The sequence below is a fragment of the Orcinus orca genome, chromosome 18 (genome assembly GCF_937001465.1).
Source record: "Orcinus orca chromosome 18, mOrcOrc1.1, whole genome shotgun sequence".
Classification (NCBI taxonomy): domain Eukaryota; kingdom Metazoa; phylum Chordata; class Mammalia; order Artiodactyla; family Delphinidae; genus Orcinus; species Orcinus orca.
The window spans coordinates 55,798,746-55,818,593 of NC_064576.1; the positions used below are offsets into that span (position 1 = coordinate 55,798,746).

Below are 19,848 nucleotides of genomic sequence, written 5' to 3' on the forward strand. Positions count from 1 at the left end.
TTTCTTCTTTTCCAGCTTAAAAATGTAGTGAAAGAGTGACTATCCATTTCCTAACTCTTCTCCTAAAACATTATTACTAACTTCCCTAGGACCATGTTAAAGGGACAGCAAGAAAATAAACAATCGGAGATTCAAAACACAAGTTCTATTCCCCATTAATTTCAACTTGTCTTCTTCCTTTTAGAAAAAGATGAAGTTTACTATCTTCAGATGTATGGTTCTTTACCTTCATACTTGAGACAAAATGGTAAAATACAGCATGTGGTTAATCCACAAACTGAAGAGCCTCTGAATTTAAGAAGTGGGCCATATTCCACAATTACATATATTTTATTGTCTCGCCTCATGGAAACGGGGTTCAATGCAGCTCCTTCCAGTCCCTGGATGAAGTAAAAGGTCTGGAAGGTCTAATATGACCACATGAGAGATATTCCTTGAGAATCGATTTGTATTTACGCCAATTTGTTCGGAACACAGCCTCACCTGTTAAGTAGTGCTAGGCCCGCAGGTTAACTGCTTACAACTTTTTAAGTCATCGTTTGGGACTCTGCTTCCACATCTAGAAATCAGCGCATCCCAGCCGGTAGGTCTCAGCACACTGCTGTGCTGTGACTTGGTTCCAGGTTTGCTATGAGGTCCTGACACCCCTCAGCCTCAGAGAAGAAGGTGGGGCCCCGTGCAGCTGGAGAGGTCACAGCTGGCCATCAGCTTCCCCAGAGTCCAAAGGCACAGTCCCCACTGCTCTGCTGAGAAGCACTGCATGTCCAGGGACACCCATGTTAACAGGCCGCTGCAGAAGGTACCACTGCCCTTCTGGAGAAGCCGTCCATGCAGCTGGGGGAGGCATTTGCATTCCAGACGTGCAAGGTACAGCTGGCTGAAGGTGGGCCTCTAGTAAGTTGGGGAGGGGGAACTGGTGGGCAAAGCTCTTGGTATCAGCTCCCCAAATTCTCTCTTTATGGGTTTCAGAAACTTCTTTCCACTGGGGGCTAACGTGCCCTTTCACTGGCATCCAAACTACCTATGGGGTGACTGCTCTGACAATGAACACGCATTTTACCAATTAGGGGCCCCGTCATCATTTTTAATTACTTCATAGAAAAAAAATTCAAAGGGCAGTATCGGAGTATTGCATTTATAGAGCAAAGAAGACGATTAAAGCTGTTGGATTTTTTAAACATAATTCTAACCGCTGTAAAATGTGGAATAGTGGTGAAACAGCCTGAATATTTCTTAATCGATGCTTGTGTAGTATCTGACAGTGACTAATATGAATTCCAAGAGGAGAATCACTGACCTCTTGATCAAGAATTCTATTTAGCTATTTAGGCAAATAGCAATGTGAAAAGAAGTTATGTTCATGAAAGCAAATTCAGGTTTTTCATTAGAAAATCTGAAAAGATTTCATTTGGAAGTTTCTTAGCTATACAATAGTCCCCAAATGGATGTCCCCAGCTTACTATGTTTCTAAGTTATCTGTTCCTATGTGCGCCACATTGAGGCGAAATTGAGAACTGATTTTACTAACATGCTTGTATCACTATTTCTTGGTTTTTCAATTTTAGGCCTTATCTATTGGCCTTCCAATAAGGAAGATGAGGGTTGGTTGGTTGGTTAGTTTTCATCCACCTATATTTGTCCCATGTTCCTATCCTCAGAATTCTAGCACAATTTTGCTTATATTAAATACCCATTTGAAATCATTATAGCTACAGAGACATTATTAGTATCTGAGTCATGTACTATTCTATGATTACATTTCCTTTTCTGCATTCCTTTTTCCCTTCCTGTTACAGTTCATTGAAATGTTTCATTTCAATGTAACAAATCAGTGTTACATTTCACTTTGGTTAGTTTCCTTATATAATTATCCTGAGGTTATCCCCAAAGCCTCCCCCAGATTTGTAAATCTCCTCTCAGTAGGAATAGATCAGGTGTTTTATCAATTGCATCATCTTCAAGCGGTCTCTCCTGAAGCTCTCTACCTACTCCTGTTGAGATCAGTGGATCACTCGTCCCTCTGCACAGCTGGCTCTTACATTGGTCCCGTCTCTGGGATCTGGGGTCTTTTTGGTTTACCCCGTCATTTATTGGAGCACATCATAGTGTTGTCAAGTTTCATGACCATATACTGGTATTACCTTTTAATTGGGAACCTCCTATCTTTGGTTGGGGGAGATTTTGTTGAATTATTCCTTTGACAGTTTTCTGTCCTCTGTTTTCTATATTCTCTCAAGCTGCTGTTTTTGGACGTTGGACCTCATGAACCAATCCTATAAATTTCTTATTTTTTCTATATTATTTTCTATTCTTTCTCTTTTACTTCACATTCTGGGAAATTTCCTTAACTTCATCTCCCAACCCTTATAAAGTCTCTTCTGTTTCACAGTTGTAATATCACACCTTATCTATCTGAAGATACAAATGATTTTCTTTTTTTAAGATTTTTTCTTCCTGCAAAGGTTCTGTTTTCCTCCAAGTTGCTTTTTTTCTGTTTGCATGTTTTAGTTTCTGTCTCGCATAATAGAGACTTTCCTTAAATGTCTGATGATCCTTGGCTGTCTGCTTGGTAATTATTGGTGAGGCCCGAGAAAGTCAACAGGAAGGTTTTGTCTGTGGGGAGGGGTTGATTTGAGATTTATTTTAGGATTGTTCTAGTTAGGGCTCTTCTTTGGGAACCCCTGATGTCAGTATCCTCGAGGTTTTTTGTTTTTTGTTTTTTGTTTTGCTGTACACGGGCCTCTCACTGTTGTGGCCTCTCCTGTTGCGTGTCCGGACGCACAGGCTCAGCGGCCATGGCTCATGGGCCCAGCCACTCCACGGCATGTGGGATCCTCCCGGACCAGGGCACAAACCCGTGTCCCCTGCATCGGCAGGTGGACTCTCATCCACTGCGCCACCAGGGAAGCCCTCGAGTTTTATTTTTAGGTCATAATCCCAGGGAAGTCTCCTGCAGATAGGGTATCATCCTGGCTGCCTTCAGGCTAGGGGGGCAGGGAGAAGAAGGTAGCTATGGTTCTCAGGATTTGGTAAATCAGTACAATCTCCCTGATTTCAAGACTATATAATACCACTTGACTTTTCCTGATACCTTCCAATCCAGAAACCTCTATTTTATCATCTGTACAAAAAAAAAAAAACCTCTCCATTCCTATTATGGAGTGAAAGAGGGGCAGTTAGTTACCTGCTTGTATAAAGTTGGGGAGCAGATCTGAACTTTCAGCCAATACTCCTAATCTTAGTCCTATCTTCACTCTCATTTCCAAGGGGTCCTTGTTGCTGAAAATTCCTGAGCTTCGCACAAGTCGTCAGTGTAAATTAGGCTACTTCTTCCTTTCTCCTCTGCTCAGTAAGCTATCACTCATCCACCTGTATCCCAGATTCCAAAATGCTATGGCTGTTGCCCCATTCCTTTGTTCTTATAGATATGTAACTTAAAAAAAATGTCCCTTAAGGGTCACTTCAATCGTGTTTCAGGAACTAAATAAAACGTGTACCATCTTTAACCTGAAACCTATTAGTCATTCTTTATCCTTTCACGTTGACATTGAAATGGGGATTACTCAATTTAAAAAAAAAAAAAAATTAACCATTTAGACAAGACCCAATGTTCAGGTAGAATAGGAAGTAGGGAAAAGAGAAATTTGGGGTGAAACTGAATTTAATAATTGTATGTTTTCTGTAAACAAGGATGTCACATTGTCCTAACGATGCATTGGGCATTGTGGGAAATAAAAATATGTCTGTATTTCAGAGCAGCCTTTAAAAATTCTCAAAAAGGTTAAATATTAAAGAGGTCCTTGAGTGGATAATTAGCCTAAAAAAGGGTATCTGGAGGGGGGAAAACCATGACAGAAGAGTGGAATGGTAAGAGGCAAACTCAATGGAGGAAAAAGGACTTAAACTCAGTTTCGAAGAATAAACGTTACAAACATTTCTACTGTACAGTCTGCATAATGTGTATTAGATACAAAGTGATCAGTTGATGGAGAAATAAGATTTATTTAATGCAGGCTAAGGCAGAAAGGAAAAAAACCTCTTCTACTAAAAATACAGCTGCTTTAAGTTTTTACTCTCAGTTTTTCACCATAGCGGGTCATTACGATGTTGAAATCATTTTTTAAAATACCAGTTTAGTTCACTACAAACTTGTGAAAAGGGATACAGTGAAATATACTTTTCAGTGATGTTCAGGTTTTGAAGTTACACTCCTGTGGATACTGAAAACATCATTATCACTGAAATACCTGCTGGTAAAACAACCTTGTTACTGTGTGCCTGCAACTCTCTAGTTCCTAACACCATTCGTCTCACTGAAATAAACGTCTTCACAGCATGATTCTTGATAACATACAGTTTTAAGGACTATCATGATTGCCTTGGGCAGACTGACTCTAATTGGATGGATCTACATATGAGAAGAATTCCAAGGGGAGCATTGTGCCTGTTTGAAAATGGGATGATGCCGTGCAGAGACCAATCTGCCTTCCGCCTCGGGCCTGAGTAGGGGCAGGTGGGAGTTCAGTGTGGATAGGCTGTGGGAGAAGTCCAAACGCAGAAGCTCTGTGGGGTGGGGAAGGGACTCTAAAGCATTAATGAGCCTGTAACTCGGGAGACAAAGGGGAGACAGTGAAGTTTTCTGAAGAGGCAGTAATGTCATCAAAGAGATATTTCTCAAAATCATGTAATCTGCCAGTGCTCTACAGGGCCGAAAACCAAGTCACAGGCCACTGGTCAGACCCTAAGTAATACAGAGACCCAAGGTCACACGAGGCTGGCCTGGGCTGCCCGGCAATTGACGTGTGAGAGAACTCACTGCAGAGATCAATGAAACTGAATCATCTCTACTTACAGTACGACAGACACAGTCCATCGAGGAAAAGGGATGGGACTGAATTAGTACCGCCGAAAGGACTTACACTGAAGTAGTGTTTCAACTAAATCCATGGTCTCCTTTGGCTTTTAATTCAAGAAACGTTTCCTGAACATCTACTACGTGCGAGGCAGACGGGCTTTGCTCATCGCTTTGTCTCGTTACCTTATGAGCTGAATGTAAAAAATTCCAGCTAATTGATTTCACAGACTGATTGATGTTCTTCTGTAAAAACAAGATTGATTCTTTTATAGACAGCAACACTAATTCTTCCATTATGTTCTTCTCTCCCGGTGCAGAGTCGAATGGACTTTAGGGCCAACTCGATATGAAGAGCAGAAGAGAGGCATTAAGAGAACAAGGTCCATTAGGCCCAATACTGCGTCAATTACCTTAACTCCATTATTCCTGTTCATATTATTCCTTTAATCGATCTCTCCTTTCAGTTATTCATACTTACCCTTGTCAAAATCACAAGTAATAGGATTATGGTCTTTTGAGCTCAGTGGCAGCAAACTTTCAATATATTTATATGAATATTTATATAAATATATATTTATATTTCTGAAATTGTGATTGTCTCCAGATCTGCAATGGAGAAGTCTTAAATTGAATCAAGTCTTCCAGAGGCCATCTCTTAGAAAGATGCAGAGCTTCTTAATGCAATATAGGTGCTTTTACCTGTTTTGTCATTTGTCACTCGCCGTCGAGACCAGGCACACATGGCTTAATGGCTTTCTAAGTTTCTTCTTCCCATGTCTCAGCCTTAGGGCGGTTTAATTAGTTTTCAAAGTGGACCGCTTTTCTGTCCATATCCCAGCTTTCTGTTTAATGTAATCCTCCTCCCTTCACCGAAAAGTATTCTGCCCTGCAAGAGTGTCATCTGGATATTACATTAACCACTGCCTCTTCCATACGACAAGTAATCAGCCCCTCGGTTCCACCTCTGTAGCAGCCTTACAGATTAAAGGAACTCTGTTTTCCCTCCACTCTTAACAAACGTCAATGCAGCATTTATAATATGTAAGAGGCTGCACTTTGAGCACAAACAGGACACGTAATAGGTATGTGGGCCGTTTCCTCAGCACCTGCCAGCCCTTCTGAGTGTTAGAGAACTAACCCATGAGATAAGAGAGGCATGTGACACTGTGATGTGAGGAGTACATTGAAAGTTCCCCTGCAGTGAGGAAGGGGTAAATTACTCATGAGTGGAGAAAAGTTTCATAAAGGGGATGGATTTGAGTGATGTCCTGAAGGATGGGGGGTTCTGAAGATGGAGGCTGGAAGGACAAAGGAACAAACTGTGTGTGAGAAGCAAAGCAGGCGAGCGCAGCCAGGACAGATGATTTACAGAGTAAATGACCCAGCATTTACGGGGCATATACCCTTCAAAAACCATAATTCAAAAAAGAGCCAAGTACCCCAATGTTCATTGCATCTCTATTTACAATAGCCAGGACATGGAAGCAACCTAAGTGTCCATCGACAGATGAATGGATAAAGAAGATGTGGCGCATATATACAATGGAATATGACTCAGCCATCAAAAGGAATGAAATTGAACTGTTTGTAGTGAGGTGGATGCACCTAGAGACTGTCATACAGAGTGAAGTAAGCCAGAAAGAGAAAAACAAGTACCGTATGCTAACACATATATATATGGAATCTAAAAAAAATTAAAAATGGTTCTTATGAACCTAGGGGCAGGACAGGCATAAAGATGCAGACGTAGAGAATGGACTTGAGGACACGGGGAGTGGGAAGGGTAAGCTGGGATGAAGTGAGAGAGTAGCATGGACATATATACACTACCAAACGTAAAATAGATAGCTAGTGGGAAGCAGCCGCATAGCACAGGGAGATCAGCTCGGTGCTTTGTGACCACCTAGAGGGCTGGGATAGGGAGGGTGGGAGGGAGACACAAGAGGGAGGGGATATGGGGATATATGTATACGTATAGCTGATACACTTTGTTATACAGCAGCAACTAACACACCATTGTAAAGCAATTATACCCCAATAAAGATGTTAAAAAAAAAAGAGAGAGAGAGAGGGCACTGAGCTCTTCGAGAGCCAGGTTAGGAAGCCCTGACTTCCCTCTAGCAGCAGTGAGGCGTTTGGCAGGAGATAAGCCTGTTAACACAGGCAGCCTCCTTGCAAGGTGCAGGATGAACCCGAGGCAACTCCAGGTTGCAGACCTGAGATGGAAGGAAGGCTCACAGTATGTAAGGGGACCTTCTCCATCGATGCCTACTTTCCCGCAGAGCCTCAGCCAGCCCTACACCCTCCCTCCCACCTCATGCTCCAGCAACGTCGCCCAAACAGCGAGCGGTACACACACACCCTGCTCCCCACACCTCCCTGCTAGGCCGCCTGCCCTTTCTCCTTTAGAATGTTCTCTCTCCACCACATGGGTCCATCTGGCAAGGTTCTTACTCTTTTCAGTCTCCACTCAAATGCCACCTTCTCTTTGAAGCATTTCCTGACTTCCCCAAGCCAACTCCGTTGCTCTTTCTCCTGTGTGTGTGGAGCACATAGTACAGAGCCCCATCACAGCAACAATTTCTGCATGACCATCTCCCACCTAAATTGTGACCACCTTGATGCTATCCCCAGAGCCATTTTTGGCACATGTGAGAAGGACAATACTTGCATGGATAAGTGAGTGAATGAGCAAATGAACAAACTGAATGGTCTTATAAACAAACAAAAACAAAAGGAAGGAAAAGCCATGAAAATGATGGTCATAGATGAAAAGGGGGAAAGAAAGTGAAAATACAAAAGAATTATAGAAAACTTGATAGAGCTTAGTGAGGGTAAATGTCAGGGCAGCAAGACATGGAGAAGTATGCCGAGCTCCCGAGTTCTCTGCCAGAAGCCCTCTGCTCTTCTTCATGACTTCTATGTCACCAGCTTAAAAGCTCTGAGTATAAACTTACAGATTTAAAAGAAACAAAAAAAGAACTGTCACGAGACAGGCAGAAAAAGAACCCAAAGGGAACAAACACGAAGATTCGTATCTTAACTTACCCGTGTGCAAATATTTTCTGAGAAAGTCTGATAGAATCTTGATTCAAAGTATCATTTCTTTAATTAAAATGTTTCCGGTGTATCATAAAAACACTCTAAAATTTCAGAGGCCTTAAAACTACCGTTTAACTAAAAAAAACATAAAAAGCATTTCCCCTTTTTTTTTAAAGTCAGAGTTTCACAGTGAATATGCATATTATTATCAATTCCACGAAACAGGTATATCTGAATTTTCAGAAATCTCAGATTAGAGAAGTTGGAAAGTGCAAAATGGAAGAGGGGAAAAGACTTGGCAACAATAAGTTAGTTTTTAGTTTTCAAGACACTTGAGGTTTCATTTCTGGTTTATTTCTCTTTAATGGTAGAGAAGTGTTAGGTACACACAAAGTAACCTAGTTATTACAATAAGATGTATTAGAATGTTATAACTGTAGCAGCGCCACTCTAGGGCACTAAACAAGCTGTTTAAGGACTGTTTAACGACCGAGATGTAATTGCTCACTGGACTCGACACGTCATCACCAAAGAGCTCTTCCACCATCACTCTGATATGGTCACTGGGTGACCAAAACAAATTGTCTTACTTTTAATTTAGGCCTGTAGACATTCTCGCACACCAAACGAGGGGATTCACATGGAAGTTATTATAGAAGGATAGTAAGCACTTGTGATAGAGGGTAGTCAGCACTTCAATAAAATGGAAAAGACAAGCAAGCAGTGGAGGCGCCAGGATGAAGTTATACAACCATGTACGACGGCATTTGGTGGAACCGTGCCTGCAGGCATCACACACACCATAAAAATTTGCCTTGTGATTCACCAATTTTGTTAGGACTAACGTCAGTGTGAAAAAGGCTAACATGAATTTTTATTTTCATTTTCATTTTCTACTGCCTGTCATCATCTTATAAAGCCAGTGCTGTCTAGGCCAACACTATCCCTCGGCCATGGGATGGCCTGCAGCCCCACCCCCAGGAATAGGAAAGCTTCCGTGGGGTTGGGAAGCCTGGAAGTCAATTATCCCAGCCCACCTGATGTCCAGCCTTGGGGAGCCCAGGTGGGAGCCACACAGTCTGTATCTAGATGTTGGCCTGCCCACCTGCAGCACTAACCCGGGGCCTGAAATCAATTCACAGGGTCTCTAAAGATGCCTGATTCATTCCCAGGACCAAGTCCCCACTGGCCTTGGACTTCTCTCAGCAGGAGGCTTCCTTTTGGGACAGAAAGGTAATCCTTTCCTGGAAGTCACAGTAGATACGTCCAGAAAGCTCTACCCTTGCAGGAAGTAAGGGTTTTCTAAATAAACATCGCTGAGGAACGGATCATTTAAGTGCTATCTTGAGACCAGGATCCTCACATGTTACCAATACTCAAATCTTAAGCAACACGCAAAAGACCACTGCTAGTAATTTCTACCCGGGGAAGCACAGAGAAGAGAGGAGACACAACGGGAGCAGACCTGTTTCAGGACTGCATTTAGAGATGAGAGCTCTGGAACAGACGTTAAATTTAATAAGCCCAAAGTGATGCAGCTGGAAAGAAAGAATAGCCCAGCTAAGTATGATTGCAATGGTATTGAATTAGCTGGAAAGATATCTTGATGTCCTGATAGAGGTGGCGTGTAAATTGTCAGCCTGCCATGCAGTAGAGAAAGCGGGCCTGGCTCACAGAGAGGGCTACAGTTTAGAAAAAGTCTACTTGCGCTTACTTTTAAAGGGAAGCTCGTTCCCGTTTATGATGTGGTTGAACTGGGACTATCCTAAAAGTAAGAGGTCACTGAGGATAAGGGAGCAGAAGAGCTGCCCACCTCTGGACGCTGCACTTTGCTTTTGCCAAATGAATCTGGCCACGGTCATTATGGTCTTTGCCATTCACTCATTCAACCAATATTAAGCAACAAGCTTTGTGCTAGTTTCTTTAGGGAAAACCAAGAGGAACGAAGTCCCCTTCCCTTAGATAGTGTTATGGGTTGACTTAGGTGTGCCAAAAAGTATGTGGAAGTCTTGATTAAATGTGGCCTCATTTAGATGTAGAATCTATGCAGATGGTCAAATTATGATGAAGTCATTAAAGGAGTCCCTAATCCAAGATGATAGGTGTCTTTAAAAGGGCAGAAATTTGAACACAGAGATAAACAATGCGAAGACACAGGAAGAAGACGGCCGTTCGGAGGCCAAGGAACACCTGAGGCTACCAGAAGCTAGGAGAAAGGCATGGACCATATTCTCCCTCACAACTCTCAGGAAGAACCAAGCCTGCTGACACCTTGATTTCGGATTTCTAGCCTCCAGAACCGCGTGATAAGTGTCTGTCGTTTAAGCCACCCAGTTTGTGTTCCTTTGTTACAGCTGCCAGAGAAAACTAATACAGACTGGGTCACAAAAGAAGCAAGGCCAATGACAAAATTGCCATGGTCAATGGAACTCCTGTGCGGGTCTATCCACAGATGGTCTGATTCAATTAACAGGGCCAGGTTCAGTCCACGGACCAGAGATCATCACCATCTATGTCTGTTCCATAAAGACCATCAAAGAAAGAGATGGTTTATATCCTATACAGAGGCTGACCCAAAGTTTAATACTCTAAAAAGATGATTAGAAAGAAAGAAGCCATAAAGGTTAATGGAAAATTAATCTTGGTGACCTAGTGGGGCAAATCAAAGTTGTGTGACATACATTTATTGAAAAGGAAAATGCAAAGAATCTTTAGAAGGGCAACTTCAGATAAGGGAACAGAGATAAGACTTTAATTAGAAGAGTCTTCAGTATTCACCTATTTACATCAATGTTGAAAAGATTAAAGCCTTCTGATACGGTGATAAAGATGAACAATAGCAATAACTCTATTTTAACACTGTAGAAGATGGAAAGAGATTCCAGGTGGCCAGTGCTGTTTCCTCCCTGGTTGTCTACAGAGCCCCTGTTGTAGGTACTCTGAGATGCTCCCCAAACGCACATTAGTTCACTGAGACCACCCATGACTGGCCCTCTGCACCCCAGTATAAGTGAGTAAAACACAAGAGAGTGATGTCAACTGAATGATTAAGCTGCATCACTTCTCATACAGTGACAAGCAACCTGCCAGTGCTCGTCGCTTGCTGTACCCACCATCCCTTTACCTGAACATGGTGAGCGCTCTCTCCTCCACGGGTTATAAAGATGGCATCATGCTGGCTGCAAAGGACCTGTAAAATAAAGGCAGCCGTGTTCGAGAAAACTTCGAACAGCAAACTCAGAGAGCTGTTGGAATATATATAAGCAGATTCAAGGTTTCGCTTGCAAAGTTCGAGCTGAATGTTGCCCCTTCCTACTTCCAGCCATTCTAATTGGCTGTCCTTGGAGAAGGTCTCTGCATGGTCACAATCCATAAATGCAAAGGTCTCATCATAAACACAGCCCTTGAACTGTCGATCTTCCACAGAATATTTGTGCTTTAAAGGTCGTCCTTGTTGCTAAAGTAACTACACCAGGGCTAGGGTCAGGGCCAGGGCCTCCCAAATCTGCAAAAGCCTTCATAAATAAAGCTGTGTATTAGTTAAGGGCAGTACAACCTAGACTATCATTTGAAAGCAGTTTGGGGGGGCTGATCAGTATAGGTAGGGTTCCTCTTTTTAAGTGTAGGAAAGACTTCCTGCAATTTCCAAGCTGACATAAGGGTTAGATATTTCTACGTTTTCTCTTGGGAAGTCTGTGGTTCCTCAAACTATAAAAATGCAACTGTATATTTCCATAGAATAAATCCCAACTTTATTGACTAGAAAGTATTGTAAAAGCTTGTTACTCGAGTCAGGTCTACGGACCAGCAACAGCAGCATCACCAGGGAGCCTGAAATGCTAAAACCTCCTGAAACACAATCTGTATTTTCACAGGATCCTCAAGTGATTCCTATGCACATTCATGTCTGAGAAGTATGGTTCTGAAGCTCCTTATCTATCTGACCTGCAATTACTAGAATCACAAGAAACAGGCTGCCTGAAACTTCAAGACTGTCCTCTGGTGTCCAGAAGTTAAAGGAATCACAGTCCCTTTATTATAACTGAATAAAGTCCCCGGAAATCCCTTACTGCTGGCTAAGTCAACTTTTCTCTTCCAGAATACGTGGGCTAATTGTACACTCATTCCTAAAGCATAGTTGATTCTAGAAGACTTTTGTTTTGCACTTACAAAAGCAGCACCACAGCCATTCATTCATTCCATAAGCAGTTAGTGAACATCTATTCAGATGCTCCGTAATATCCAACATTGTGTAAAGAGCCCAAAGTGTAGGGGAAGAACAGAAATTACCATAGGAATGGGAGCTCTAATAGGGGAAAGGTTGGCACCAGAAGCCAGGGTGCAGAGGAGGGCACTGGTGCACACTTAGAAAGCACCTGACCCAGACCTGGAACACTGTGAGGGCTTCCTGAGCTGAGCCTCGAAAAAAGAAGAGGAAAGGTGTTTCAAGAAGCAGCCCACCTGTAGGCGCAGTGAGTGTGGTGCTGGGTTAGGGCAAGTACCCAGCCCAGCAATGAAGGAGTCAACTACCTTTACTTAGAAAAAATATTGGATTGTGACTGTATCGAGTTGTTTTTCCCAACTGCTTTGACTATTTGTATGCATGAGCTCTAAAGGCGGCAGCCGTTAGGAACATTTCTTTTCCCTTTCAGCTCCCCTACCTGTATAGACAAGGAGGAATGGCAGACATCAAATGCAAGCAGCACTGACTCAGAAGTCTGCCGAACACTGCGAGGCGGCAGGGACCACAGAACTAAGTCTCTGCTCTCTGATCACGCAGAGTGTCAATGCAGCTGCAACCAGCAGTACAGGGGCCATAAAGAGAATGGCATTAAAGTTAATACAAAAGTCAGGAACCTGTCTTCGGGGAGGGACGCTGGCTCTCTGGCTGCTACATCGCTGGGAGCAATTGAAGGCTCTCGGTGAGACCACAGTGTGCACGCCCCTCTGTGCCTGTCTCCTCTCCCTCCCTACATTTAAGTAGTCCTTATCCTGCCTCCTTCCCCCTCGCTTCCTCTGACTCATTCTTCTCCCTTACCACCTCCAAGTGCCCTCCCATCTCTAATTCAACTCCCTTCTTCTCCTTTTCAATCTGCCTGCTTTCTCACCCCCTCCTGCTATGAGAAGAAGATGAGGGAGAGAAGCGAGGATAACAGAGCACCTTTCTACCTTTCCCCCCTTGATCTCTCTTCCCTGTTCCTCACTAATGTGCCCATACTTCTTTCCCCTCTTCTAGGCTCTCTCCTTTCCCAGAGTCGAACCTCTGTTATCAGTGTGTAGCCAGACCTCCCAGGCACAGAGCTTGGAAATTATAGGAAAATTTCTGGGCTCGTCTGCTGTCCCATCGTCACACTTGGAGTTCACAGATTCTCCCAACCTGCTGCCAGGTCAACAGTTGAGAAGGCAAAAAAAACAAACTTTAGGGACTTCCCTGGTGGCAGAGTAGTTAAGAATCCGTCTGCCAATTCAGGGGACACGGGTTCGATCCCTGGTCCAGGAAGATCCCACATGCCGCGGAGCAACTAAGCCCGGGCGCCACAACTACTGAGCCTGCTCACCACAGCTACAGAAGCCTGCGCACCTAGAGCCCGTGCTCCACAACAAGAGAAGCCACCGCAATGAGAACCCGCGCACCGCAATGAGAAGCCCGCGCACCGCAATGAGAAGCCCGCGCACCGCAACGAAGAGCAGCCCCCGCTCGCCGCAACTACAGAAAGCCCGCGCGCAGCAACAAAGACCCAACGCAGCCAAAAATAAATAAATAAATTTATTCTAAAAAAAACTTTAGAAATGTAGTAAGCTAGCATTTTCTTAGCAGTTTTCAAAATGTAGAACAACGCTGGGCTCTTCAGCTGCTGTGCTCAAAGGGTACCGAGACGTAAAATATACTAGGCAAAAGGATTTCATTCTATCTCCGGTTTTTCCTAAGGACGCTCCCTTCAACCCACCACGAATCCAACCCTTTCCTAAGTGTTCGTCTCACCCCTCTTTGTGCCGATCCCCCAAACCCGCCTGGAATGACTGAAATGGGCCTCATTACAGGCAGGAGTTACCAGAGTGCTTCCTGACAAAGACACAATGCAGCACACAAAAAGGCTCATTTAACGCCCCATCAGGAAGCCTTATAAGTTACAGCTTAATAAATACATGAAGATTATCATAATACAGAAAATGTCTGGTACCGCCACTTCCTGCGTGAAATGTACTTACGGAGTACTCTACAGAGTCGGCTGTGATATGGCAATCTCACACACACTCTTTGAATTACAGAAAAGCAATTTGGCTTTCTTTAGGTATTTCACTCTTATTTTCACCCCTGTGAACGATCAGCAAAACTCTGTAGACACATCTGCTTTGCTCACCCTTTTATCCCAGCACCTAGATGCAGTATGTGCCCCTGGCATATAGTATATGCTCCCCAAATGTCTGATGAATGAATGAATGAATCAAAGAATCAACTGACCGATCAGTATTAGCCTAAGACACAACAGAATTAAGCAGCCGGAGGGAACACGGATGCACTTTGAAAATGTCATGCACTTCGAAAATTTCCTCTAGAATTCTGGCAGTGGCACCTAATCATAAGGTAAACACAGGGCTGTGGATGTAACTCACCTCCAAGAAGTCGAAAGGGCAGAGGGGCTGACTGGGCAGGGATACTGAGCGGTCAGATGTGACAACTAACATTCTAACAGCACATGAGCAAACAGAAAAACTCTAGAGGACAGACAGAAGTTCTCCGAAAGAAATACAGCAGCCTGGGATAAATTAGTCAGTCCCTCCATTTGTTCCCATGATACTTTGTCCAGACCCTATAATTACGGATGCTCTCATCACACCTTTACACTTCTTCAACAGTTCTGAGTCAAACTAGGAAGTAAGGACCTGATCACAGCTCACCAAGATTTCGTAGGCAAGCCAAGAAGGCTCCAGAAGGGGTTTGCTCTGTAGACCAGGAAAGGGATTGCAATCCTATCTTGGAAAAGGGAAAGAGGAGACACGACAGGTGGAGCTGGGTCTAAATAGAACGCCAAGAGGTCCTGCCTCTCTGGATTCATGTCAGAATTCAGAGACCAGGTTAGCAGTTCCCCGAAACAGGGGTGCAAGTCATTCCATATCAACCAACCAAGAGTTAGAGCAGAGCTGGCTTAGCCGGCAGTGTAATTTGTTATATCTGGCTCTGAATCTCTTAAAAATGTATTTCATCAACAGTATATAATCAACAGTATTTCTAAAATCAGCATGGACTTTCTTTGTGTTCAAAAATCATGAGTGTTTCTTTTTAACGTTAACAACATTAACACCATGAAAACCACTGGGCTGAGATGGTCACCCTTCCAGAAAAGGCCTCTTCAGAAACCATCCAATTTTCACGTAGAAAGAGCCTCCTGTGTTAACTGTCAACTCCACTGCCCCCTCCGACCTGAAACAGTTTTGTTTTGTTTTGTTTTTTGCTGTACGCGGGCCTCTCACTGTCGCGGCCTCTCCCGTTGCGGAGCACAGGCTCCAGATGCGCAGGCTCAGCAGCCATGGCTCACAGGCCCAGCCACTCCGCGGCATGTGGGATCTTCCCGGACCGGGGCACGAACCCGTGTCCCCTGCATCGGCAGGCGGACTCTCAACCACTGTGCCACCAGGGAAGCCCCTGAAACAGTTTTAACGAAAGCCCTGCACTCACATCTGAAAAGAAGGATTTACCTCTTGAGGAAAAAACTTTGACAACTCTAGGACGCATGTATTTTAATTTAAATCTGACCCAGAGTAAAGTACCTCAATGACCCATCAATGGAAAAAGAAAAAAACATCTTTAAACAATCCCTAGATGTTACTTACATTACCACATCTGCGTATCATGGGACCTAGATCTGTTACCATTCAACAGACAATGCTTTCTAATAATAAGGAATTGAGGAAAAGAGAGCATGTTTTAATCTTTCGTCCCCTTAAGTTTCAGTTTGAGGTTTCTGGCAATACAGTTTCCTAGCTATATATGGACCACAGACAGCTCTACGATTTCAGTGTTACCTATACAACATTATAAATATTTAGAGGAAGAAAAATAGTTGTATTTGCCATCAGTATCCACTCCCTAACGCTCTACAGTTATGTTGTTGCACTGGTCACCACCCAAAGCCAGTTCTGAGTGCCAGCTCCACCTGTGATTCACACAATTCCTTTTCCAGATCAACTCCCTGTTCAGTTTACCAGCGCCTCAACATGTGTGGATTTCTTCTAATCTCACCTCAATAAGCTACTGCTTATGGGAGGATAAAAACCCACTTCGTCCCACCACATTTGGGTGCACGTGTGTATTTGAGTGTTTGTCTCTCATGTGATTTCCAAGTTAGAACTCAAGGTCAAGTAGACGAATAGTGCTTACACAACAAGAGCTACAGCATGAAAACAGATCAAGGAAGGGGGGCCCCTTCCCATCACTTCCACTACATCCCTGAAAGATACAATCCAGATAATCCCCTTCCCAGCCCCCAGATCCAGCCAACCCCTCCGTTAAGCAGACTTTCCTGAGGGGGGGGGTCTGGGTGAACGCCACTGTAAGAGACGGCCACATATTTCCACAGTTTATGAGGATAAAGAAATTACAGCTTCAGCCATTCGTGAATAAAGCCTCTTTAACATTTTAATGAGAACATTAAACTCAGCTGCACTTGGTTTGGTCTTCCTAGAAAGTCTGTTAGGTCGAAGAAAGTTTCTTCAAGAAGCAGTAATGAAATTGCACGTCTCTGTGCCGCCAGGGCATGACTGGGCCACAAACGCTGGCTGTGTGGTGCCTCTCCTGAACGAGCCCATATATTCTGATAAGGCTACAGTTTGGTAAACGAGAAGAGGCACCTGGAGAAACACCTTCCTCTCTGCAGTATTTGCGGGCTTGTGTGTGCTCATTCATTTCATATCTGACTTGTCTCCTAATTCATTTTTTATGTTATACACAGCTTGGAGTACAATGTGTGACTCAATAAATGTAAAATTACACTATTCTGCTATTTTCCTTTAATCATTTTCTACCGCCTCTGTTCTCTCCTGCGCAAGGCTCCCAACTTCCGCTTGCCTGGAGGCCCATTAAATTCAGCAGACAACCAAGAGAGCTTCAGAAGCCAAAGGTGAACAAGAAATAATTCTCAGACTCAGTGACTTAACATGAATGTCTGCCTCTTCCTCCTAACAAAACCTGGAGCAGTGTGAATGAAAGAGTTTGTCACCTTGAAGACCAACTAGGAGAGAAGAGCAAAGCTAAAATGGGTTCATATATTGAAGGTCACCGATGCATTCAACTCTCCCAACATTTACTGAGCATCTGCTATGCACTAAGAACTGTTCTAGACACTGGGGCGCAACCAGGAGTGAGGCAGACAAGACCTTCACTCCCACAGAGCTTGAAATCTCGCGGGAGAGACAGGTAGTAAACAATAAAAGAAAATGTCAGAGGGTAACAAGTGCTAGAAAGAACCTGCAAGAAGGTGATGTGACATGAGAGGCTAGTTAAATAGGGTGGACAGGAGAAGGCGAGCAGAGCAAAAAGCTAAAGCAAAATCCTTAAGGTCATGGAAAGACAGGGAAGAATCTCAAATGCATGTCACTAAGTGAAAGAAGCCATTCTGAAAAGGCGACACACTGTATGATTCCAAGGGTATGACATTCTAGGAAAGGCAAAACTATGGAGACAGTTAAGAGATCAGTGGTTGCCAGGGATGAGAAGAGGGAGAGGAGAATAGGAGGGGCACAGAGAATTACTGGGGCAGTGAAACTTCTGTATGATACAGTATTATGGCAGATGCATGTCATCATCCGTTTGTCAAAAGCCATAGAATGAACAGCATCAAGAGTGAACCCTAAGGTTAACTATGGACCCTTGGGTGACAGTGATGTGTCAATGTAGGTTCATCAGCTGTCACAAATGCATCACTCTGGTGGGGGGGGGTATCCATAGTGGGAGAGACTGTACACATGGGCGGAAGATATATGAAAACTCTCTGTACTTTCTCCTCAATTTTTATGAACCTAAAACTGCTCTAAAAAAATAAAGCTTATTTTAAAAAATTCTTAAGGTAAGAAAGTGTGGGGTGTTAAAGAACAAAAAGGAGTCAAGCTTCACTAGAGCTTAGTGAACCAGGCAGGGAGGGGAAGGCCACCAAGGAAGCTAAGGAGGCCATGGTTAGAAGTTCGAATTTCATTCTAGAAGCACCAGGACCACGGGCTAGTCTGAAGCAGGGCTTGGCATAATGTGACTTTCTGAAAAGTCACTCTGGCTCCCGTGTGGAAGACGGATTACAGAGAGGAATCAACAGAGGCTGATGATGGCGACGGCAGTGGAAGTGGGTGGATTTGAAATATGCTTTGAAAGAAGAGCTGCCAGGATTGGTGATGGATAGATTGGAAATGAGAGGTGAGGGAGAAAGAGAAATCAAAGCTGACTTCTGAATAAGAGAGACCATTCCCTGAGAGAGGGAAGACCCTTGGGAAACGACCTATGAAGACCACACAGGGTACCGTGTGGAGCCCTAAGGAAGCAGTGGGGGTCCAAGTTCACCAAGGGAACTCAAGGTCAACTTGCCTGGCCTCTGCCTTAATGTGAGTAGCAGATGTGTGCATGTGTGTGATACACACACTCACATACGTGGATATATGCAAATATGTGTCAGGTTTAATAGATGGGTTTTGCAATTCAAAGCAAATCTGAGATCATTTCAACAGTCTTTCTAGGAATAAAGAGAAAGAGTTGTGTTATTGTTGTTGTTTCCATTAACGTGCAAGGAAGCTGAGGGCAAACAGGGGGAAAAGTCTTTCCGGAGGTCACACAGCAAGGGATCAGCAGAGCTGAAACAAGGAACCAGGATTCCCTGCAGGAGTTCACACCACGTATCAGAGCCTCTGTAAATCATCCCGAACGTTCAGGGCACCCGCAAGCACCACTCTTCATGCGGGAACACGCACCCCGGATAAGGGAAGGGTGGGGTTGGTGAGGCCTCCTTGCCTATAGCTAGCTCGTCCTGTCTGGATGCTACTGAAATGATCCCTCAAATGTGGTTGACAAATCTAAAAATTCAATAACATGAAAGCAAACCTCACAGACAGCAAATCAAATATTCAAGTGCAATGGGACACTGATTTTTAAACAGACATTTTAATTATGAACAAGGCCTCTCAGGCACAAGCCCTTCAGAAACCTCCTCGGGGTTACACATAACGAGCTTCCCCAGAAATGGAAGCAGCTGGCCTAACACCACCTCTTCATACACCTCCTCAGGACCTCCTCCCCTGTGCCTTAGGTTTCCCGAAGAACACCCAAAGCGCTGAACACATTTCAGGAAAAGGGAAAACCAGAGTTGACAGGTCACGTTTTTGCAATACTATTTTTTTTTTTTTCTTGCAGTACGCGGGCCTCTCACTGCTGTGACCTCTCCCGCTGTGGAGCACAGGCTCCAGACGCGCAGGCGCAGCGGCCACGGCTCACGGGCCCAGCCGCTCCGCGGCATGTGGGATCTTCCCGGACCGGGGCACGAACCCGTGTCCCCTGCATCGGCAGGCGGACTCCCAACCACTGCGCCGCCAGGGAAGCCCTGCAATATTATTTAAAGGAGTAAAATTCAACTAGATGAAATCACCACTAAAGCCATTCCGGTCATATTTGAAGAAGACAGGGGTCAGCCCCGGGAGGACTGGGCACGCTATCTTGTCTGCATGCCACCTCTACACGGCTTCAAAATAGACTCTCCTTTTCCATCTACCAGGCTCTCCCTCATCATCCACCAGGCTCTCCCTCAGAAGCTGCGAGGTCTCTCACCTTGACGTTTTGAAGTCTGAAAGGGAAACAAAGAGGGGGTGTCTGCCTCTGTGTTTCTCGCTGTGAGTCATACACTCCCTGCTCTTACTGAATGTAGGTTGTTTGTTTTCTTGTTGGTTTGCAGACTTCCTCTCTGCTGCTCTTCTCTAAT

The 19,848-nt window shown here is 44.1% G+C and overlaps 1 protein-coding gene across 10 annotated transcripts in view; it reads right to left on the minus strand.

The window, feature by feature from the left end:
- Positions 1–19,848, minus strand: part of ENOX1 (ecto-NOX disulfide-thiol exchanger 1) — a 609,533-nt gene that overhangs the window by 452,716 nt on the left and 136,969 nt on the right. For all 10 annotated transcript variants that reach the window (XM_049701217.1, XM_049701216.1, XM_049701215.1 and 7 more), the window contains one exon: positions 11,022–11,087. The gene's annotated coding sequence lies outside the window, so the exon portion shown is untranslated. The remainder of the gene's footprint in view (positions 1–11,021; positions 11,088–19,848) is intronic.